Raw genomic sequence first — 25,606 nt, forward strand, 5'->3', positions numbered from 1 at the left:
CTTTGTTGTTTTTTCTTTTGGGGGGGTATGAATTTTGTTGTTTTGATAACCCATTTAAATACTGAATTGATTAGCAGTTTGAAAATTAGTTTTTAAAACCTTGATGATGAAGAAGGCTTCTGGTGCAGACTTTACAATTTTAATATGATTATAACAAACTTTTAATTATTATGCAGGTTCTTATTATAAACCTTTCTTCTTTTCAAACTGTTTATTTGTAGTCTTGTTGTAAATGCAAAATTATACCAAGATAAGAATACATATTTTTAAACAGTGGTGTTTATAATTTTTAAAAAATGACAAATGTCAAATGTGATAGTTTTGCTTGTAAGTAATTCTAACACTTGATTAATGATGAATTGAGTGCTTTCATTGTCTAGCTAATGTTATGTAACTTGTATATTGAATGTTTTATATAAAGCAAGTGGCTTATCTCTTATATATCTAGCTGTTGCTTTTCAGAAATTATCAAATTTAAATTGTTTTTATTAGTAAGAGGAGTTATAAATATTATATTGTTTATAATGTTTTTAACACCAAATTTAATACACCATTTATATATGTATTAATTGTGTGAAAAGGATACATTTTATTTTAAAATATATCTAGAAATAAAGGATATTAATTAAATGGATGTATATTTGATGCAATTGTTTTTGCAGTGTAGTACCTTATGAAAAAGTAGGTTTTATTTAGTTTTTGTTAGTGCTGATAAAGTTAAGTAAACAGAAGGTATGTATTAAATTAACAGTATCTCTGTTAGCTTAAACAACCAAGCTATATGTGGAAAAGGTTATGAAAGAAACCAGTTGGAATGTTAAGAAATCACAAAAAGAAAGTGAAATAAAGTGGCTTTTATGTTGTGAAGTGTTTGAAGAGAGTCTGTGATATGTCAAGAAGTAAACAAAGGATTTATTGTTCTAACAAGCAGATCTCCAAATGCTTTCTTTCTGTTAAATACTGTTTCATTTTCCACTTGTCTTCCCTTTTTGTTTTTACTAAATAACATGTAATATACTATGCTTTTTAGTTTCTTTCAGAATGTTCTAATATCAACTCAATTTATAATAAACATTAAACACTATAATGTTTCATAAGTTTCCAAATTCTTTTATTGTAACTACAATCATTATGTAAAAATGTAAGCTTTTTTAGTTATACTAAAGTATTATTTCCATAATGAAATATCTTGTGGTAGAAATATGCTATACCATATAAGCATAAGATGTTATCAGTATGAATAATTTTTATTCTACAAAAACATGTAAACTGCAGGACAAAAGAAAAGGTAGGTTTCAGAAAACAAATGACCTGATAAGTTGATAATTATAAGTGGATATTATGGAAGCTATACCTTCTGAAATCACTCTAGACATTAAATTTCTAAATGTCCGAATAGTATTCATTAGGTTAAAAAAAGTTTAAAATGAATCTGTTACAAAATAAGGGACCCTCTAACCTAAGGCAATAAGAGGATAAGAAATTTGTACTTTCTGAATATTCAATCAGATTTTATTTTTATTTCTTTTTCCAGAAGGTTCATAAGTGATCTGTGTATCTTAGAATATACATGTACATTTTTTTCTACATCCATTTTTACATTTGCTAGCCAAAGTTTTCAACATGTAGTGAATGATGTCTAAAGTTTAAATTTTTGATTCAGTTAGCATCTTAAAAATATGTTGGTATATAAACTTTTAGTAGGATGAAGTTTGAAAAAGGAAATGATACTTCAATTGTTTGTCTGCACATAGATTTTCTTTCTCTCTCCTTTTTATACTCTCTCTCATCTAATACCTCCAAGAAAAAAAAATCTTTAAACCAGAAGTTAGATCCTAGTTCTATGGCACTCTCTCAACAGTATAAGACCATAGCAATGGATTCAGTTTTTCTGGATTAATTATTGTAATTTTAATTTGATACTTACATATGTCAGTGTATAACTTCAAAAAATGAATAACTTTCTTGTCACTAGTTATAGTTTTTTGTGCTAAGAGTAGTGAGAAAAAAAACTAATGTACAGTTGTCATTTGTTCCTGTTTTTCACATGAAGATATACTTTTTTTCTGTAAATATCTCAAGTGATGATCTTGTCATTTTTAGTGTCATACTAATCTCAGTTGAAAACTCTAGTTTTCTGTGTTACTACATTATTATCTTGGTAGTTACTTGGACAAATTGAAATTAGTACAGGATGGACCAAAAGTCTGGACACCCCCTTTCAAATAAAGATAGTTTACATGAAAGAAAAAAAAAATTATTGCATATTGACATCTCATTCTGAAATAACTAATAAAAGATTTGATTAATAATCTAAAATGTCTGTCTGTTGGTCTTGATTTTCATGACGTAGGATGATACCTCTCCATGTGCTATGTTACATCCTACTTAGCATGTTAAGGATTACCTTAATGAAACTTTCAACAACTGTTTGTTTCAAACTATCGGTTGGTTCATGTCGTTCCTTTACAACAATCATTATTAAAATGCAAAAAATCTAAATTGTTAACATGCTTAAATGAGGGGAATGCCCAAACATCTGTTCACCCTGTATAATATGTATATCTGTGAGATATTTCTTTTTTGTCACTAGAGTAATAAGATGTTGATATTAAAAAATGGCATAATGTAACACACTGAGACTCAATTTCAATTGTTTAATAATCATTATTCAAAAAATTCAAGTAGTTGTATTTTTGAAATTCAAGATTTTCAAAACATATAACATTGGTACTTTTTAAAATGTTTTCAGTAACATGAGTGTTATAATTCTGATGTTACTAGCATTTATATGATTGTTCCATGACAGAAAACTTAAGTGTTCCTGTAGTCTACTGCTTTGTTTATTCTTACATGAAATTAAGTATATATCCTCTAGTCTACTGTTTTGTTCATTCTTACATGATGTTAGGCATGTTCAAATATTCCACTACAATGTTTGTTCTTGCATGATAGTGTTATTTGCTTGGTAATTCTAGATTTTTGTAACAGTTATAAGTGTTCAAAAAGGAACAATCTGTTTTATTACTCTAGCATAATTCTAATAGAAAACATTAGAAATTCTCATTTAGGTAATGAGACTGAACTTGGGATATGTAGATTTACTTTTAATACCATTTTTCTTTTCTAGTTTATAGCACTTCAGAAATATTAATCTACTGTTATAGTAATACTCCATTTGTGTCTGTCTTGAAAATCGCACGCACCTTACTACATACATTTAAATATGCATAAACGCGCACTTCCATTTCATTTTTAACGGATGTAAACAAAAGGCGAATGTAAATATACTTTCGTAGATATTTTGTAAAACAGACATTAAAAGCTCATCAAAGTTTTAAAAAGGGTTTGACGTTAGGTTATAGAATAACATATGTTTATTAATTGTTAGTATTACGTACAAGTGAAGTATAGCTTTAACTAAACTTTAGCGAAAAAACGTAAACAAGCAACAGTATTAATTTTTACCTTTATCGAATATAGGCCGTACTTAAAAGCTTAACTAACTAATGTTTAAGCCTAAGACGAGTGGAATTAATAATTTGTTGTCTTTAATTAGAATTATTTTGTATTATTCTAGAAATCGTGTATTTAAAGAAGCTGTTGCAGTAAAGATACTAATCTGACTGCAAATTTTTTTGTGGGTTTCTGATACAGTGCTAGTTTTTATCACTAATACCTGTTTATGCAATCGGAAGTTGAAATGACATATCTTTATGGTAATCGTTTTCATACGTAATGGCGGTTAATTTCGGTTACTGATTACGTGTTTAGTGAATCACTGGGTGTGTATCAAAGCTTCATGTGTATTCAGAAGTCCTTGAATGAATTATCAGTTTCTTTGTGAATTTTTTGGGTGATTAACTTTTGTGTTTAAGTTGCTTGAAACTTGTGGTAGATCTCCCATGGAAATCAGATCACTGTTACTACCGTAGAATATCATGAGTAAAATTTGCTTGTAGATGTCGTTTTGATGAAAAACTGAAACTACATAATTTTAAAAATTAATTTACATTATTTTTAATGACAAAGGACGACTGTAAAATATGCAGATAGCCCGATGTAGCTTTGCTATAAGAAAACACACAATTGTAAAATATACACAAGAAAAATCTAAAGGAACTAAGGTTCATTTAATATGTTACTTTGATTACAAGTGCTGCGTCCGTTTTTCATATTTAACCATATTTTATTCTTTATGAAATGCAGCTACCTTGTTCTTAGTACTACTAAGTTGGAATCGCGTAACAGGCGACGTATACGCGATTACCTATCAGTAGACTTGTTATATCTAGAAATGTCAAGTGGCTTTCCGTGTATAGACAGCTTATTAAATTTAGGATTGAACTTTCTATAACATCAGAGTTTCTTTGAGTCTCGTCTTAATTGTGATACAGTGATTTTGATAATCACAGCTGTACATATACCTGTTTATTATTTGTCATTTATGTCCGAAATAAAACCTCTTCCCCCCCCCTCCCGATTACAAGCGAAGATAATGTGTATAGGATAAACCATGAGTCTTTGATCTAATCTTCGTAAACGAAGGTTCTCTATTCCTACAAAAGTAAAGCACCATTTACCATGTGAAAGAACAAATTAGTCTTTCATCGACTGAAGGTAAGGGTGTGATTGTAATGTTTCTCTGTTAAATGTTATTTCGTAATTTCTTATTTTCTAAATTCTAATATTTTGTGAAATTAACATCTGATATCAAAACTGCTTGTGAACAAGATAATCGAAAACTTTGGTACTGGGCATTATACCAATAAACATGTTCAGCATTTTCATCTGTGAGAACCAATCATGTTATTAGGTTCAAAATTTCAACTGTGAGAACCAATCCCTTTATTTCGTTAAAAATCCTTTTGGCAGTGGTCGTTGTCAGCTTACTGCTTTCTCTGTAGTAAGTAACTAAAAAATATATACTTAAATCTTAAGAGTCTCTGATTTGACTGTTTTAGCCCACGTGCATACAAAGTCCGACTTAGATAAAAAATTATGATTTAATGAAGTAGGCTAAAGAGTTTTCGGTTGTTCAAAGCAGTGATATCTGGCATTTAAATATTGTTGTTTTGTCGGAGCACGGTGTCATGAGTTCGTAAGTGCTCACGTGTGGTCCACGTGGACCTGCCAAATAATATGGCTTCCCATCTCTTGGGTCTACGAACAGGTTTTTGCCCCATTTGGTTGACTTTATTTGACTAGAAGTGAAGAATTAAATGTTTATTTGATTTTTAATTAATTGTTGTTGTTCTTATCCCTCTTTGCAATCGTTTCAGTTGCCAAGGAAAATGTATCTAAAGGTGAAGAATAAACGTGTTTGGTTTGTCGAATTTCGCGCAAAGTCACTTGAGCACTCGCTTTGCTGGCCGTCATTAATTTTTAAGTAATAGACAAGAAGGAAGGCAGACAGTCAACCTCACCTGCCGCAAACCCTTGGACCAATCTTTACCAACGAAAAGTTGGATTGACCGTCACATTATAACCCTTCCATAGCTGAAAGGGCGAGCATGTTTAGGGGGCATATCTGAACTTGGAACTCGTAGATTGTTTGTCAATCGCTCTAATCAAGTCATTCCAGCCCTAAACTGAGCGACTGATTAAGAGTTCCGTACGTTACACGAACATTTGGTAAGCCTAAATTGTTATTTACCTAGAAGAATTGGGTGAAACAAAAATAAAACAACAACACTTGCCCCGCTATGTATTTACATTAGGCTGTTTAATATATAGACGAAAGTCGACTGAATGCAGTTTTAAACATATCCACACACTGGTGATTTTTATTTTATCATTAAAGAAAAAATTCTATAGAAGTGTGTAAAGTCCCGATGTTTTGGTTAATAAATGAAGTTGAGTTATATTACGGTACTTAATATACCTCGCTTTATAAGCTCGCTAATCTGCGTTCATCTTGTGTCGACATTTCGCGGAAATGTGTCGCGCGTACCATCTGTCTTAGTTAGCACGTACCTAGCGGCGAATGCCCGAGATTAATTTAGTTAGACCTCGTGCATACATCCAGTGCTACTTCGGAGAGAGAGATAAATTGCCTTTCTCGTTATATATAAATGCACTTTTGCCTGACTTAGCTTTAGAAAAGCATTAAGGAAATTGGTTTAAAGGCAGATTTTGACACAGTTGTGTTGTTTATAGGAAAATGCCGGTTTATAGGTGGTCCACTTAATGTCGCACAGAGGGATGTCTTGATCCGCAATGTCTCCAGAATATAGTACTCTTGGGTTCTAATTCCTCAGGTGTTCCTCCTAGCGACTGAAATTTATTAAGTTACCATGAACCCTCGCAGAGTGTTTAAGTAAGAATTATTTGCATCTTTCACGTCGAAGATAGAGAGCTTTAGACACCCACTATTCGACTTTGTAAATATCTTTAAAGGAGTTGTTTACTGTACGCAGTAGGCAATTGCATTATTCAGTTGTTGAGGACGTGTTTGTTGAAGCCTGGCGCACACGAAGTGTAGTTTTATAGGATCGTATAAACTCTTCACTGTTATCACGTTATTAAAAAAAAAAAGGGTCATAACGAGCAAATTTTACAACAGCTGGTTTGTGACTAACAGCTTTGCGTTGAATTGTTTGGCAATATTTATTGCTTGAAAACTTTAAAGTAACGATAGTTCACACATAAGAAAATTTATATTTTAGAATAATCAGTGTACAAACTGTAGGAAGGGTAAAAATGTGGGTTCGATTCGAACATGAGCGAGACGAGTGTAAAGACCAAGGTACATTCTTTCTTCGCATGTGAGCTACACATATTAAGCCATACCAGTACAGTAAGTGGAGCTACATATATTAAGCCATACCAGTACAGTAAGTGGAGCTACATATATTAAGCCATACCAGTACAATAAGTGTCCAGTGCCAGACAACTCTGTCTGTCTATGGACTCACCTCTTCCTAAACGAGTTGGCCAATTCAGACCAAACTTAGTAGTCCAAAAGCAAACCAAGTTCGCTTTAGTCTATCCTACATATTGTTACTGCAGTAGCTGTTGTAAATGGTTGAGTTTGAATAAAACTCACAACGTAGCAAAATTGTACAAATCAAAGATTGTAATTCAAATTTTCAGCGGTTGGCTTTCCAATAATAACCAAAATGTATAGTAATAAAATATGCAGCTACAATGCAGATAATAAAGACGTTCCCGTTGTTTAAGTTTTCCACTCTTTTGATTTACACCATTTAACTTCATTTAGGGTTCGGATAATCACTTACGCTTTACTTAGAGAAATATTTCACAATCAAAACATTTTTCTGGAAAATTTCTTACTTCTTGATGTAGAATTTGGTTTTCCTGAAAAGCAAAATTCAATGTTAGTATTACATTTAATGCATTAAATGTACCAAACTCACAGAGTAGGAATGTTAACCGCATCTCTACTGTGCAATGGGCTGCTTTGAACAAGATTTGACAAAACTTCCAAATTTCTTAGCTAGACTTCTGTATCTCCTCACTTCCAATCCTCTTCCCCTGTCTAACAACGATTTTCTTGGAGAATAAACGCTACTGAAAATTCTAGCAGAGGTTTTATTCGTTTTTAGCCAGTTTGTTCGTGTTTTCCACATTTTCAAGTGGGGGGTAACAGACGAAAGAGTACTATTTCATTAACCTGGCCCGGCATGGCTAGGTGGGTTAAGGCATTCGACTCCTAATCTGAGGGTCGCGGAATCCTGGTCGCACCAAACACGCTCGCCATTTTAGCCGTGGGGGCTTTATAATTACACTATCAATCCCACTATTCGTTGTTAAAAGAGTAGCCCAACAGTTGGCGGTAGGTGGTGATGACTAGCTACCTTTCCTCTAGTCTTACACTGCTAAATTAGGGACGGCTAGGGCAGATAGCTCTCGAGTAGCTTTGCGCGAAATTTAAAAAACAAACAAAACAAACTTATTTGCCTAACCTGCAAAACCTTTAGGGTAAAACATGTAAAACGCTTTACATGAGCTTCAAAGAAAAAGTCCATTATGAATTAAGGGTTAACTATTACTTGTAGACTTACCAGATCTGTTGGGCTTTTCGCCAAGGATAGAGCTGGGTATGCAGTTTTCTTCTCAAAAATTAGTCAGTTTGTACATCTACTTAATTTGTTTGTTAGGTGTAACTCTGTTGTTACCTCAGTAGTTGTAAGAAAACGTTTTTCGCTCTTATTAAGTTCCTCGGTGGGTCAGCAGTAAAATTACGTACTAACAATGCTAAAATCCGGAACTAGATATTCCACGGTGAGTAGAGCATGAATATCCCATTGTGTAGTTTTGTACTAAACAACAACGATTTTCAGCCGTGAACGGTTCTGAGTTGTTTTTTTTTTTTTTTTTTAAGTACAAACTTTTAGCTCAAAGCTTTATATCATTGACTGACTTGGTATAATTACAGTTTTGACGTCAGGAGGTCCATCCCTTTCGATTGATGTATTTGAACCCGTCTAAGTTTTCATACGCTAATTTACTGTAATCCTGTCTGAAATTATTTCAAATTTAGGGTAGGCTGGCTGATAAAAAGGAAGAACTGGTCTTGTAGATTAATTTTTCTAATCCTGTCTAAAGGAATTTTAAGTGTTGCAGCTATTGAGGATTCCCTCTTGTTAGATTTTAATGTTAAAGTAACTTTAGTATAATCTCTATGAATTAACAAAACAAAAGCATTGTGTTTCAAGAGTAAATAAAACCAAAGTTAAAAGTAACAATAATTTTTATTTCTTGCTTTATATGTTATGCTGTGTTGTAGCCTACAGTGTATAATTCTTTTCATGATTCGTGACATGCGCACCCTTTACTGACCAACGTTAAGCATCCGTCATGCAACATAATTTTACTGCCTACTGACTGACTGACAGACATCACACCACTGTGCTGTGATGCGAGTGGTAAAAACAAGTGACCCTTCTAAGCGGCCTTTGGCCCCCTTTTGGGGGAAATTGTGCTATCCATACCCTGTCATACTGAGGGTATGCAATTTCAATTCTTATCTTTCTTGTTAAACTGGAGACAGGGAATGCTATCGGGTGTATATGACAAGTTAAAACTTATCAGTAACGTGGCTCTTGGAGAGGCCTGACATGGCAAAGAGGTCAGGGCGCTCGAATCGCAATCCAAGTGTCACGGGTGTGAATACCTGTCCCAACAAACGTGCTCGTCGTTTCAGCCATGAGAGCGTTATACACCACCGGTCGTTCCCACCATTCGTTGGTAAAAGAGTTGGCGGTATGTGGCGATGACTAGCTGCCTTTCCTCTAGTTCTTGACTGCTAAATTAGAGATGACTAGCGCAGATAGCCCTCGTGTAGCATTGCACGAAATTCAAACCAAACCACGGCCTTCGGTCTGTGAATGTATGTATGGTTTTGGTATGATCATTGAAGAATACTTTGTTTTTTATTGTATAATATTCTGCATGTACCCCTGCACACTTGGTATTTACCATGACAATTTGTGAGAAACAGTGTGATTATTAAAAAAAACAAAAAAACAATGAAGATACCGGAAGCAGTCGGTCTCAGTGTGAGAGGTTCTTATTGCAAGCACTATTTGGTGTTACAATTTAGAAAACACCAGGAGAATGGTGCCGTAAGCTGCTGTACTATAGATCGCGTGATTGTGTTCATCAGCCGTATGGACCCATGGGACTGTATTATCAAAGTAGTTTAAATCGCGCATGTGCCATTTTCTCCCATCGTGCACAATTTTATGAAACATAATTTTTGATAGTGAACTCGAAATCCAATATCTACACAGTAACTAATTTACTTTCGATGTTAAGATTATTGAAGCCATTACCATATGGTTCCTTGTGAACTCTCGTAGCTAGGACACTTCAAACTGATTAAGTACCATTATTTTCCTTTGTTCATATATTATTGTTGGATTGTAGTGAGGTTATGATTTACATTTTTCGTTTATGCAACAAGGAATAAAATGAAAAATATTGTTGAATAAAGTTTGGATTAATATATGCACGTGCAGTTTGAGCACCGAAACAAGTAAGTTAAATGAACTGTTAATACAGTAGAAAATATGGAAGAAATAGCTGTGGCATGAACAAAACACACACACACACACACACACACACAGCTTAACCGAAGAAAAATCGAAAGCTTAGAAGTAATTTTCTTCAGCCTAATGTTAAGCTTACACATCTCTGTTCATCGTGTAGCATTTGTAGGAAGTATTACAATAGGTCGAATATTAGTCATGCAAAGAAGCGAGAAAATACGATAACGTGATTAAAATATCAAAATTTGATCCTCCTCCTCTCTTGCGTGTTTCAGTAGCATCAGTGTCTCGTAATTTGTATACAGACATGGTATGTCACGTGACTAACAGCTACATTTAGGAATGCGAGTTTGTTTCGCTCAAAACTTTAGTAGATCGTTTTTCGATGAAGTAATACTATCTATCCTCACGTTGTTTATAAAATACTCTACCTAGAACGTTGTTAATAATATGCCCTACTTAGAACGTTATGGGTAAAATGCCCGACTCTAGTACATTGTTGATAAAATCCCCACATAGCATATTAAAGATGAAATATTTCGTATAACACATTGTCGATAGTGTCTCACTTAGCACATTTTATGAAATGCCTTACCTGTTGCACTTCTGGTAAAATGTCTCACCTAACGTATTAGCACATCGCTGATAATGTCTTACTTTGCACACTATAAGATATCTTATTAGTATATTGCTGGTAAACTATCCCTTCCAGCATCAGATTCTGTTAAGATATATGAATAAAAATGTTTAATTATTACTTCATTGGATTGGTGAATTGCAAACAAAGTAGGTGGTGATCTATATGTGTATATATAAATGTTAGATAACAGTGAAAAAAAATTATAACACTAGTTTTATAGAATGCCATTCATCTGAGAAGGTTGAGGTAAATGTGAATTATTAAAACAAAAAGTGATAATAAACGAAGCTTGCCGTTTCAGAGAAAGGGATAAATATTAGGAATCGTTAATATGTGCGAGTGTTTAATGTCGTGAAGTAACCTGAATAACCCACGTTTATGCGCGTTCCAATTTGAAGATCGAAATCTCCATTGTGTACTCTTAATAAGTAGTCTATACATGATATTCACGCCATGGAAGGTGCTGACCAATCATCTCGTGTTTACTTAACCGTTGAAAGGATATTTCTATGCATATTAATTGGTCTGGTGCAGTGTTTAACCCAGAAGAAAACTAAATGTTGTTCTGTTATAACCGCAGTGTTTGCTAGTTCTATATGTTGGAACAATGACTGTGCAGCTGAGTTACATCACCTTAACGAGGTTAAAATGTGCGAGTTGGTTCGTGATCCTAAAGATAAATCCACACGATTTGGACTACCAGTGGCACAGCGGACTTACAACGCTAGAAACCGGGTTTAGATACTCGTGGTTGGTAGAGCACAGACAGCCTCTAATTTAGCTTTGTGCGTAACGTCAAAACAAAGAACTAAACCAGATGCTTTGGGAACGAGAGTTGCTGGTGTGATGAACTATTTTCGTGGATAAAGGTGGGAAGAATGAAGAACTTAGAAGTTCTTATTATATTTTCTTCTTTCTTTCTTTTCAATCTTCTACTAACCCTTGACTGAAAATTGGCACAGCTGTTGATACATTTTTAGTTTTGTTGTTGTTATCAGAAATCCATTTCATTTTCACCTTGTATGTATATAAAAACGGTTTCGGCCGTGAGGAGTATAGTGTGGTGGCCGTACTTCTGTAGAGCTCAGATAAACTAGAACTACTGAAACACTCGAATGACAGCTGTCATACTGCACTCCTCTCGAAAATTGCGCCCACAATTCACTCGCGAAACGTGCTTCAAAAGAATAACACATTTTAAAATATAAAATATTCTGGAAGCATTATTGTCATTCATCAATCACAACTTTCACGTTTACTTGTCGCTCAGCTTGGGTTATGTTCTGAAAATAGAGAGAAACCAATAAAGAATAGCTTCAGTGGAACGGAACGGAATATACGAACATGTAATGGTTCAAAGAAACATACACCCAACAATATGATGTTGTTTTATTCAGAATCGCTCCCTCAGTTAAAATTGTAAAGAAGTTGAGGTTAATGTTTGAAACATCTTTCTTAGCAGACTTCTACTCCATGTACTGTAAAGTGTCGGTAATAGCCAGTATGCTAAATTGTTTTAAAATAGTAATTTAAACAGAAATTCCATTAATACCTTGCATTACTTAGTTTTAAATAGTTTCGTGTTATTGAATTCCTGCAATGCTACGCGAAGTAACCTGCGCTAGCTGTCCCTAATTTTGAAGTGATAGACTAGATGGAAGGCAGTTACTCAGCACCATCCACTGCCAATATTTGAGCTACTCTTTACCCCCATCAAAAGTGGTATTGATTGTCACATTATAAAAAAAAAAAAAACCCAGAGCTGAAAGAGAGAGTATATTTGGTGACGGGATTCGATCCCGCGACCTACAAATTGTGAGTTGAGTATTCTAGTTATCAGATCGTAACTTAGTGATATACTACTTTTTGAATAATCACGCATCCTATAAAGGATGCCATATAGAATGCTTGCTTTAATTATTTTTTTCATTGGTCCGATTAATTGGTTTCGTAAAACATGGATTAAGGCTTAAGTATCTTATAAAAATTGTATATTGTGTATCTAGTTATACTCTTTCTTTTGTTGTTTTCACTCTCACAAACGTAAGTCTGGATTGTATTATTAGTATATTTAGCAGTTAAATCCTTTTAGGTTTAAACATTATTGAACGCCCCTAGAACCAACAGATATGTTTATCATGTACCAGACCAGTTTAAAACCAAGCTTTGCAACCTGCCGGTTTCACAAGAAACGTGAAATTCACCTTTATTTTTTCCTTTTTTTTTGTTACAGATGGTAATTTTCAAATTTGCCATTGTAGCAGAAATATTTTTCTTTTATTATATGAAGACTGAATATCGTCTTTTCTAACTTTCTTTTTTTAAAACCAAAATATCCAAATTTTTCCAGCACGCGCTACAAAGTTCGAAATACAACAATTTATTTCCAGCATTTGACCGAATCTACCACAGTTCTTGTATATGTTGAATCATTTTGTAACTTAAAAATCGTAATTTCAACAATGGTCAAATGCACTAAACAAGACGACAGTTATTAATAACATAGAAATAACTACAATTTGTTTATTGCTGAAGTTTATCTTGTATGCAGATATCAAGATATTTGATTAGCCTATAAAAGATTCCACCAGCTTTAAGTCTTCAGTGGTAAGACTGTTACATCTCTATTATGAGTTGCATGGGCATTTCTTAGGTAAGAGCCTAAGGTTGTTTCTATGCATATTTCAGCTGTCGGTGTTTTCTGTCTAAAAGTTTTAAGAAATATATAATGTACAGTTTTTGCCTTATCTTTCAGTATCATAATTTGAGCATTTTGAAAATTGTCGCATGAAAAATTTTTAGTGTGAGGCTATTGGGGGGTTTCCTTATATTTTCTAACCAAGTGATCATACTTAACCAAGGAATAATGATATTAAGTGGTGAGAAAATTTTGCGCATTTTTTTTTTGTTTTGGTTACCCAAAACCCTATAATACTTTAAATTTTATATTAGGCTTGTCTTTTACCCATCAGGTTTTAGATTTTTTTATATATATGAAAGAGATTATTCAAATATCTTATAAAGCATAATATCAGCTCCTGAAATCCATAAAGAAGACTTCGTTAAGTTGAAATACGTATAAGGATTAAAAAAAAATAACCTAGTCTCATGTATTGTATGTATTATTATCTCAGAAGCTACAAAGTATGACGCAGTAGGTAATATCATTGAAATTGGAAACAGTTATTGAGCTTGGAGACATAAATGAACATATAGCGGTACACGTGTTACTTTCATGAGCCATGTACCTTGAACATGACTTGCTGAGAGTGTTTATTAAAGACAGACGTGAACAAATAGGCCTTTACAAAGAACACTCATTACATCGGCGCGGATAGATTATTGACTGAAAGTCGGGTTACACGAGCTTTGTCTATCTCTACTAAAAGTTTTATAAACTTGCATGACAAAAAAGTGGTATTTGTCAGAGGCAATAATTAAATCTACGTCGGCATCTTTGTGAATGGAATGTAAGACCATATATTTATGTGCGTGCATATGTAAAGAACTTTTCTCTATTGCATTTTAGTTCAAATTATTATAGAGAAAGAGGTTATGCATTATTTGTTTAAAACAGTAATTCTCCACGCGCTTTGAAACGGAGCCAGGTAAAAGTTAGGAAGAGGTGATTAGTGTAGGGGCGACACGAACAAAAGAAACACTGCTGTTCGGACAGGAAAATTAATTAGAAATTTGATATAAAATGTAGATATGGGCAGCATATGTATTTTCACTACAGTGTATACACAATTATGTATATTACCTCGCATATTATGGGTCATTATTTATGACGGATTGATGGAGAGAAAAGGATATATAGTATAGAATATTTTAACGTGATTGCTCCATTATTATCTGTGCACATTACTGTTGTAGCTGTTTTAGACGAGTAAATGCACACCAATGAGCTATATATATATATATATATATATATAATATGAAGAGCATAACATCGCAAATGCTTATTACATGTTTAAGAATACCTTACATAGCTGCCCACTCCAGATGCTATCTGTAACACTTCATGAGTCTGATGTGGCTTATTAACTGCTTTAATTTGTGGCCGTCATAACAACGTTATATACGCGGTGATTATCACCTAGGTTATTCAGTCAGTAAGCACAGGCCTTGGATGTACTGAACTCACGTTGTATCAAATTTAACCCTCCATCATGCAGAAATACTAAGCCCGTGTAAGTAGGACAACGTTCTGTCTTCTTGATTTAACGTTTTATACTTTAAACGATAACTAGGTTAACGTGTACACGGTATTGTGTAGAGGTAGATTTAACTAAGCTATATACGTATAAGCGTTGCCTGCTCAGTTTCAGTGTGTTATAGGTTCGTTACATTGGATACTTGATCGTACTAGAATTTCAAGTTCGAGTAGAAGTTATCGAGTAAATAAATATAAAGGTTCTAAATGTGTAATATATAGGATCGTATGACAGCTAATACTGTAATATAGAACAAAAGATATAGCATTTATGACATAATTTTTTGGCATTATCATTTTTCTTTGCATAAACAATTCGTTACTGCTGTTATTTCATTGGTTTTCCTTATGTCTCCGTCTTTTTTGGTTGCTATCTATGTGTATATATATATGTATACACTGCTGACCAAAATCTTAAGGCCAATGAGCATAATGAAAAAATATACATTTTGCGTTGTTAGACTCAACCACTTATTTCAGTAGAGCTTCGAAAGATGAAAATAAGAAAAGGGAAAATAAAAATTTAAAAAAAATTTAGCATTTAATAGGGAAAATGTGAGCACTATGAAATTAGCCTAAATACTAGCTGGTCAAAAGTTTAAGACCATATTGAAAAGAAGTCCTAAACAGGGTAGGAAATGCCCAACAAGAGGTCTCAATAGTGAGATGCACAGCCATTATTGAGAATAACTTCAAACATTTTCTTTGGCATGGTCGATATAAACGTTTGCAGAAGGCTGGTTGGATTGTTGTTCCAAGTGGTGAAGATGGCTTCAACGAAGATCATGCGCTGTTTGGAATTGACGTTCATTTCAATAGACTTCCCTTGCCATCCACGCCAAACATTTTCAATGGGGTTCAGTTTGGGCGAACACGCTGGATAGTCCAAAAGAATCACGTTATTGGCCATGAAAAAGTCCTTTGTCCTGCAGGCATTGTGGATTGCAGCGTTGTACTGCTGAAAAAATCAGTCATTTCCACACAAGCGATGGCCTTCAGTCAATAAGGATGCTGTCTCCAACATGCCAATGTAGCCAGCTGCTGTTTGACACCCCTGTATAACCTGAAGCTCCATTGTTCCATGGAAGGAGAAAGCACCCCAGATCATGATGGAACCTCCTCCACTGTGTCGTGTAGAACATGTCTCCGGTGGGATATCCTTATCGTGCCAGTAACGTTGGAAGCCATTTGGACCATCCAGGTTAAATGTTTTCTCATGAGAGAACAAAACCTTCTTCCACTTTTCTACGTCCCATATTTGGTGCTTCTAAGCAAAGTTTAACGGAGCTGTTTCGTGGTGTGGAAGGAGGCGTGGCCTTTGAAGACGTTTACGGTTTTTAAAGCCTTTCTCTCGTAGATGCCATCTTATTGTTCTTGAGCTGCATTCTGCGTCCGTAAGGGCCTTAATCTGGTTCGACGATCGGCTGATGTCTTGCCGGATAACCTGTCGAATCCTCCTGCTCAACGCCGGCGAATTTTTCTTGGGCCGACCACTTGAAATTCTCGTTCCGTATCCCTCAGGGTCTTTTCAGAAATTTGCAACAGCAGTTTTACTACGCCCAATCTCACCAACGATGGCACGTTGAGAGAGATCTTGCTTTTGCAGCTCGACAATTCTGTCACGTTAAAACACTGTCAACTTTTTTAGCCTTTGCCATGTTTTTACCCAATGTAACACAGGAGATATCAGTGGGAGCTGTTGACAATGCTTATGCTTGAACACAAATGACTAAATTTCGTTACATGTTTACCGATTAACGCTTCGTTTCAGTATGGTCTTAAACTTTTGACCAGCTAGTATTTTGGCTAATTTCATAGTGTTCACATTTTCCCTATTAAATGCTAAAAAGTTTTTTATTTTTAAAACCTTTTCTTATTTTCATCTTTCGAAGCTCTACTCAAATAAGTGGTTAAGTCTAACAACGCAAAATGCATATTTTTTCTTTATATATATTAAGTCAAAAACAAGCCAAAACAAAAACAGATTAAACAATAAACACTGCAACAACTGAAAAGATCGCAGGGTATAATGTGGGATTATAAAATAAGGATAACTGTAACATTGGTATCATTTGTATAACATTTTACGCATTAATTATGATAAAAGAAATCAATAGTATACACACATTTAAACTTGTTAACCAAAGACACAGTAATTAATAATTTCATTAAAGCTTCTAATAAACTTTATTTTAAACAGAATTCTTATTTAGATTTACTGTTACTTTATTTCCAAACTACATAAATCTCTAATTAAATTTAGATTTATTTCCAATTCAATAAGAGCAATTATCAAACAACCGACTATATTATTAAATATTTTACTTGATAAAATGAAAATGTGTTAATAATAAGAAACATACTTTTTTAGATAATAAATAATATTCAAACATTTGATTTTATCACATTGTACACCACAATTTCAATAAAATATTTAATATTTGTTTTAAATTCATTAATAGAACAGTTTGTTATCCTTTTATAGAACTGGAAAAAGAAAATTTAGTTCCAAAAACAGAAGATATATTTAGTTTCTGTTTTTATAATAATTACATATTTTTCATTGAACAAGTTTTTAACCAAGTAATAGAAGTTCCAATGGGAGCTAACTATTCTACTTGTATAGCTAATTTATATTTTTACTATTATGAAAATATATTTATTGTAAACTACACAAATCCAGATATTTTTACTTTAACTTACAGATATATGATGATTTAATCAGTATAAATAATTCTGAAATAAATAATGTTATTAACACTATTTATCTAAGGATTAGAAATATAAAATATTTCGATATCTGACACAGAAATACATAATTTAGATTTAGAAATTAAAATAATTGGTAAGGATATCAATGTAAATAGTTTTGATAAAAGGAACTATTTTACCTTTTCCAATTTATGGTTTACCTTGTTTTTTAATAGTAATGTTTTATACCCTTCTGTTATAAGCATTATAACTTCGCAATTATTCAGATAGTAAAATTTGTAATAAATTACAATATTTTATCAGTAATGTTGAAGTAAATACTGATACATAAATGAATAATTAATGGATTTAATAGAGAAATTTTAAATAAAATTATCAAAGTATTCTTTAGCAAATACAAGAACGAATTAACTAAATATAAAGAAATAAAAATGAGAGAAATCTTACTTAAACTTTCTAATAACTAATTTTAGCTAAGAATGAGGTCATTTAACAATTTGGCACTACTTTATGCGGATGTACACCTTGCCGCATATAAAGGCTTGTTTAGAGCATGATAATCACAGTAGACTTGATAAATGGGTTATGGTTGGGGACTATACTACCTTAGATAGCTGGATGGGACGCTTCATGCTGGTATAGTTCGTTTTCTGTGCTGTCATTTAATGCCCTTCTACCATATTAAAGGCTGGGATACCAGCGTCAATAGGTAAATTTTATCTTACTCCAAATGGTTGTACTTTATTTCTTTTTAATAATTCTTTACTTGGGAGAGCAGTCACCTTTACACAACTGTTTACAGGCAGTGAAGGGTAATATACATGTTGGATGTTGTGGACTTGAGCACCCACATATGGCTCTCCTAATTGCTATTGCTAATTCTGTATCTATTACTATTTTTATTTCTTATGTGAGACTGGCGAAAGGAGGTTAAGACTGATAGGCGGTGTATCTCCAGCGCTATGTGTGTCCTACTTCCACCGTCACCTCCAAAACCTAGGATACATTTTATAATCCCATATTGTACCTTGTACCCTGGGATCTTTTCAGTTGATGCAGCGTTTCTTGTTTGATTTGTTTTGTTACGGCTTGTTTTTGAGTTAAAATAACAAATTATATGATTAGTGAGAGGTTTAGATGTGCTGTTTTTAACGGAGCTCTTCCTTATGATTTTACTATTTAACTTCGTTAAAATGTAATTTTCACTAATATATATAGTACAAAAATCTATGTTTTTCTGTTTGTGTTATTCACATATTCTATTCGTGACTATTCGAAAGTCACTTTCAATCAAACTTTGTTGGATGACAGTTTGTAAGAAGAGACATGTTAGTGGGAGCTTCACAAATCCCTCCACTAATATAATTATTATTAATGAGCATTTTTAGTTTTGATGTATGTTAACTTAAACTATACTTATAGATGGCGCCACATCCCTACATAAAAGAAGAATTAAAAACTAGTATTTTTGTTTTTACAAAAGAACATAGTGTGGAGGGGAGGGCACACAGAGTGCACTAGCGCTCTATATAGAAAAATACAATGAAAAAAGGGCCGCCACTATTGCAATACTATATAAACTCAGCTGTAGTTTTTTTTCTTGAACAGCCACCAAAAGGTTAATTATAAAAAGCCGTTTCTTGAGTTATACCAACTTCCTACTTTGAGTCGTGACCTTTCACTTTCGTCCCTTAAGACACTTCTGCGGTTCAATGATCGTAAATTAACTAATCACATGAAACACTGTGGAAGACATTAAGAGGTGGGTGTTGAAAGCGAGTAACATAAAGCACCCCTACCGCCACTGCTTTAATTGTTGTCTCTTCCTAAAATGTCACCCTGAACATTGTAAAGCATATACATATTGAGTTGTTAAAGCTTGTATTAAACATTCGGTAGGTAACAATGAATTCTGTAGTAACATGTTATGTTATAAATAACTTGTGTGAAAGTTGGGATTTTTTTGTTTTATTTATTATATCTTCTACCCCAACATTTGTAAAATTCATAACCTGGACGATGGACGGGCAAGTCAACTTAGGTATAAAGTAGAATGATTGTTTATATGTCTTGAGTTTCGAAAATGGTTTTGCCTTGATAGAGCACAATCCTCCTAAAAAAAAAAAAAATACAAAATATTATACCTCATCCTCTCATTCACGTGATAAATTTCCCTCTCATACGATGTATGATCTGTAAAGTAAATTTGCAAACAACGAACCTCCCCCTGAATATGTCGCTTAGTGAAAGCAAACTCACGGCAAAAAATGCAGGAAATGTAAAATGTACTTTTAGTAAATACCTACACGTGTAGGTATTACACGCTAGGTGGAATACACTGTTCAGGTGATATGGCCGCTGTGTGTAAGCATCATGTGAAAAAGAAAAAGGGGGCATTAAGTTCGTATATTACTAGTTGTTTGACTGTTTATCAGTGTAATAAAGTACATGATGAATTCCCGTGTGTCCACTTTTATTAATTACGAAAACGGGATTTACTATGTTTGCCAAATTTCACTTAGAGTATGCTGGTGAGAATTTTAGGCTTAGCCTTGACGACAATATATGTTTTTATACTTTTCTTGCGAGCTGTGTATGTTATTAGCTGTTATTGGATATGCCGAGAGTGTTCTGTTATTTTCTAGATGATTTTTTTCATTGTTTCTTCGCCCTCTAGTGACGCAACGGTATATCTATGGACTCATAACTCTAAAAACCAAGGTTTCGATACATGTGGTGGGCAAAGCACAGATAGCCCATAGTGTAGCTTTGTGCTTAACTACAAACAAACAAGCAAATTGTTGTTTTCGTAATGTTCATAACGTCCTTTAATACCAGTGGTTACGGTTTGGAATCAATGTAACACTTGTGACACAATTGTTGTTGTGATGTTAGATGCGTCAAATGTTCGTGAACAAATATTCCATGTATAGGAACTTTAACATTAGTGAATGTTACAGTTTTCACAATTTTCGAGGTACCAAATGTGTGTGAACAAATATTCCATGTATAGGAACTTTAACATTACTAAATATTAGTTTTCACAATTTTCGAGGTACTAAATGTTTGTGAACCAATATTATTATGAACTATGACATCAGTAAATATTACAGTTTTCACAATTTTCGAGGTACCAAATGTTTATGAACAAATATTTGTTGTATAGGTACTATTACATCATTTGATTTCTCAATGTTCGTGATGTTTTAAACATCATTCATGATTCGTCGGTAAATATCCAGTGTATAGACTTTCATGTCTTTTGTATTCACTGTAGAACTTGTTGGGAGAACTACCACGTTAAAATGTATGGTTTTATTCATCAACAAGTTTTTCATGTTAAAAATGTATGGTTTTCTTAACGTATCGGTTTATACGTTTATTTTACATTAATACACCCATGACGTTATAACAATATGACGAACATAAATCCTTTTTATGTGCATGATTCTTACTACATCAGTGAATGATCATAGTGCATGCTGACTGCGCATATTCATTCTTAAGTAAAGTGTCCTAAGTACGTGTCTAGGTTTAAACTTTCAAATCTACAATTACCTTCATTTATAAAGGACTGTCGTTGTGTTCAAGTACCACAATTACCATAAGTTTGACTAATGTAATAACGTAAGTTTTAATCAAGTAATAGTGTTATGGTTCTGCAGGTAATCTTAGTGACTAATTCTAATGAGTTAATGATTATTCGTGACTATCGAGACGAGTGCCATCGATGTCTTTCGTCAAATACCAGGGTGGATGAGCCCTGGTATATATGCCCTCTTATTCTAACCTCATTACGTTTTATAGTTTTCGTCACTTGATATGTAATGTTAACTTACTGTTGTTTCTGAATACACGCACACACTCACATTTGTTTAAAGGTATTAATGACCATTAACTGATAAATGACAATACAGAATTGAGTATCACGGTCAACAATAAAAAATACTGTAACAGTTTTACTAAGATACATCAACCATTTGGAAACACAATTAACTTAGTGAGTTTCTCAAATCAGAAAATGTAAATCATAATCTTGTAAGAAAATGAAAAATCCTTGGCGTTACAAGCTACTGTGTCGTAATGGAAATTATAACTTATTGCTTGGACTACTCCATACGCAACAACTAGCATATACAACAAAGAAATAGCTCTTATATATTTAAGTTGAATTTTGGACAGAAAAAAAAAATGAGGAAAGGAAGTTTTCAAATTGTTTATTAGCATTATCGTCATATATAGTGTAGGCTCGTAAATCTTAGTTTCTATGACTGATAAAATTACAGTGGAAGTTTCAAACTTTGAACGCTGATATTCAGTCTGATAGTGTACTGTAGCCTTTTCAAAGATCCCCCTCCAGTGGCACAGCAGTATGTCTGCAGATTCACACTGCTAAAAACCGGGTTTCGTTACCCGGGGTTGGCAGGGTACGGATAGCTCATTGTGTAGCTTTGCGCTTAATTATTAACAAACAAACAAAATCCTTTTCAAACATGCTATGCTATTTTGATATTGTTCGATGAACATGTAGTTAAAAATGTACATAAAATCGCACAGTCAGATGAAATATAATTATTGTAATGGAAATTATGTTACTTATACTGAAGTCTTAAGCCTCTAACACGTTCACCTTTATGGTCGTTCGTGTAGTTTACCTACGATGTTCTAGGTGGCTCTTAAGTTGTTAACCTAAAGGGGGAGAGCAACCTATGGTACAAAGGGAGATCAACTTTTATTTACACCTGATGTGAAAGCTGATATACCAGATACTTAGGTTATACTGGAAACACTGTGTTAATTAATATGATGTACCAGTTCCACGCGATACACTTGTCAGAGATTCTCATTACGTTATTAAGATTATGTACCAATTCCACGCGATACACTTGTTGGAGATTTTCATTACATTATTAAGATTATGTACCAATTCCACGCGATACACTTGTCGGAGATTTTCATTACATTATTAAGATTATGTACTAATTCCACGCGATACACTTGTCGGAGATTTTCATTACATTATTAAGATTATGTACCAATTCCACGCGATACACTTGTCGGAGATTTTCATTACATTATTAAGATTATGTACTAATTCCACGCGATACACTTGTCAGAGATTCTCATTACATTATTAAGATTATGTACCAATTCCACGCGATACACTTGTCGGAGATTCTCATTACATTATTAAGATTATGTACCAATTCCACGCGATACACTTGTCGGAGATTTTCATTACATTATTAAGATTATGTACCAATTCCACGCGATACACTTGTCGGAGATTTTCATTACATTATTAAGATTATGTACCAATTCCACGCGATACACTTGTCGGAGATTTTCATTACATTATTAAGATTATGTACCAATTCCACGCGATACACTTGTCGGAGATTTTCATTACATTATTAAGATTATGTACTAATTCCACGTGATACACTTGTCGGAGATTTTCATTAATAAGACGATGATGAATTATTCAGCATATTACTGTGTTAGTTAATGTATTAATTAACGTAATTTGTATTTCATGATGCCTCAGTCTGTTTTCAATAAGATATAAAATGAAATTATATATAAAATATTTAACAACTTAATGAACCAATTTTTTCTAGTAATATAGGAAATCTATGAAAATGAAAATATGCTCTATGTACATGTACAAAATAATACTTGTTCGCAATATCATATCAAAGAAAATGTGTCATGTCGGTGTTTAGTCTGTAAAACTGTGAGTTATTATGAAAATGTATCATTGAAATAAGAATGCAGTCTGTGAAATATGTATCATGATATACATAGTAACTTTAAATGTATCAAAGTACATTGAATACGTCGAAGTAATGTGTTGTTTTGATTTAAAACGATAAATTTGCTCTTTATTTTTTCCAAGAAGAATTTAGAAGAAGTTGTTTGGGGATATATCACAATTTCTAGAAATAAATAACATTTAAAAAGAAGTGACAAGTAATGAATCCATATGGTCTATTTCAGTTTCTCAAATAACATAAGTAAACTCGTGTACTGAAAGGAAAGAAAAAGGAAAAAGGAACATGGTATAGCTTCCATTTGTTACCTTTGAGAAACGGATTGATTGAGAATTTTGAACTAGTACACGCTGACAATTCGAATGTACATACTGCCGCGTCGCATTAAAAAAGCGGAAGAAAAAAAACTCGACAAAGTTAGAATTGAAAATAAATATCAACCACAAAAACAACCTAACAATCCTTGCGCGTGAAATACAAGCAACGGAACTCCTGGCGGAACGTAACTGTTTACTGCATTTCACTTTCCGAGTCCATATAGTGTAGAACACTAGAAAAGAAACGCATACACAAAGAAAGAGTGGCGATTTCCATTTAACACTTAAAAAAATATAATGGTGGAAAGCGACCTCGTAGCCGTTGTAGATTATTCGACTGTTTGTACTGTCATAGAATAGAGGGTTTGGTTTCAATTAAGCACAAAGCTACACAACGGGCTATTTGTTCTCTGCCAACCACGGGTATCGAAACCCGGTTTTTAGCGTTGTAATATAACGGAGGGAAACCGGCAAGCAAAAGGAAAACGAAATACGGTTAACCGCTGGAGATCTTGACAGAAAATATTTGCATTTAAGTTTAAGGGCCAGTGTAAGAAATTTCTGAAACACGATTAAAAGACGACAACGAACTTGGAAAAATAATCGAAAAATAAGACTCATTGTAATGAGTGGTATATCCGGTGCATTGATCTATCCAATTACCCAAAAACAAGCTGGCGATGAAAAACAAACAACAACAGACAAACCTGAACGACCACATGCACTCGTAGCAAAACTGCAGCAGTGAAGATAAAAGCGAAACACGATTCCTTCTGGTTGTTGTCCTATTGTTTCTCCAGTACTGGTTGTTTTGTCTATCTTTCAGTTGCTGATTTTTGTTTCGAAAGATTACGTTTTTTGCTTTTCTTCGAATGTTTTTTTCTTGTTTTCTTGCTAATTACAAACATGCATTCTACCAGTCCTGTGAGGGAAAGTTTGAAGTGATGCATGTTTTTTTAGAATGTTTAAATGTTTATTCAGCTGAGTGTGAGCCATTATTATCTTATCAGTCACTGTTGGCCTATCTGTTATGCTGTAGTCGACATTGGGAGTTTTGAGAGGTATCACTTTCTCCATTTGAATGTTTTCTTAAATGATTCAGCGAAATACGGGAATGTACAGAAACTGTATGTATGGTATTGGTAATGATGTACATGAAAAAGAAAAGATCCAAGACAAATCGGCTGTTGCGTTATATGTGTTGTATAATATCGTGTTGATGCTTGATGAAGACAAACGTACACCGCAAGATAACCTTGTTTAATGGACTACTCGCTCTGCTTATCCCGTTTTAGGGTATAATGGTCTGCTTTACAGGTGAAGTAAGATGATGAATTAAGATGAGTTCAAATGTGTAAGTGATTTGTAGGATTTGGAATGCATAATGAAGAAGCAGGAGATGTTCAAGTATGATTTTGTTTATTGTTGTAGGGTGAAGACGAAACTTGGAAAACCTATTCAGTTGATTAACTAGATGTCGCTAGACGGTTTTTGTAACATCAACTTGAAAGGTATGAATTAAAGGATAATTTTGGTAGAATTCTTTTTTTGTTTTTGTATTTGCCTTTCAGGTTTAACATTTTTTAGGTTTTTAACCATTTACTCAGAAATAATGAAAGATGGCGATACGACCTTTTCGAGGAATAGTGTGTCACTTGGAAGTTCCAAACTAATCTATAAAAGTGCATCTTAGACGTACCAGGCTTCCTGCAGAACATAATAGAAAGGATGAGGTTTTCGCGGTAGAGACGGTTCTTTTGTCATAACTGTAAATCATGAAGTCTGTGAGCTTTGTTTCTGTCTGACACTATCCAACTTCCTCATCTCTTCCCCCCCACACCTAACACCCCTCTAAATCTTACACCTACTATATTGATCAGTCTCTTGTCATGATCACTAATTAAATTCATTTTATTATAAAACATAGTAAA

At 33.6% G+C, this 25,606-nt stretch overlaps 1 protein-coding gene across 7 annotated transcripts in view; it reads left to right on the forward strand.

The window, feature by feature from the left end:
- Positions 1-25,606, forward strand: part of LOC143223520 (plexin-A2-like) — a 224,718-nt gene that overhangs the window by 15,308 nt on the left and 183,804 nt on the right. For 3 of the 7 annotated variants that reach the window (XM_076451680.1, XM_076451711.1, XM_076451671.1), the window contains exon 2: positions 25,107-25,186. The exons of the other annotated variants lie outside the window; for them this stretch is intronic. The gene's annotated coding sequence lies outside the window, so the exon portion shown is untranslated. The remainder of the gene's footprint in view (positions 1-25,106; positions 25,187-25,606) is intronic. 7 annotated transcript variants of the gene reach the window in all.

Source organism: Tachypleus tridentatus, chromosome 1 (assembly GCF_004210375.1).
Source record: "Tachypleus tridentatus isolate NWPU-2018 chromosome 1, ASM421037v1, whole genome shotgun sequence".
NCBI lineage: Eukaryota > Metazoa > Arthropoda > Merostomata > Xiphosura > Limulidae > Tachypleus > Tachypleus tridentatus.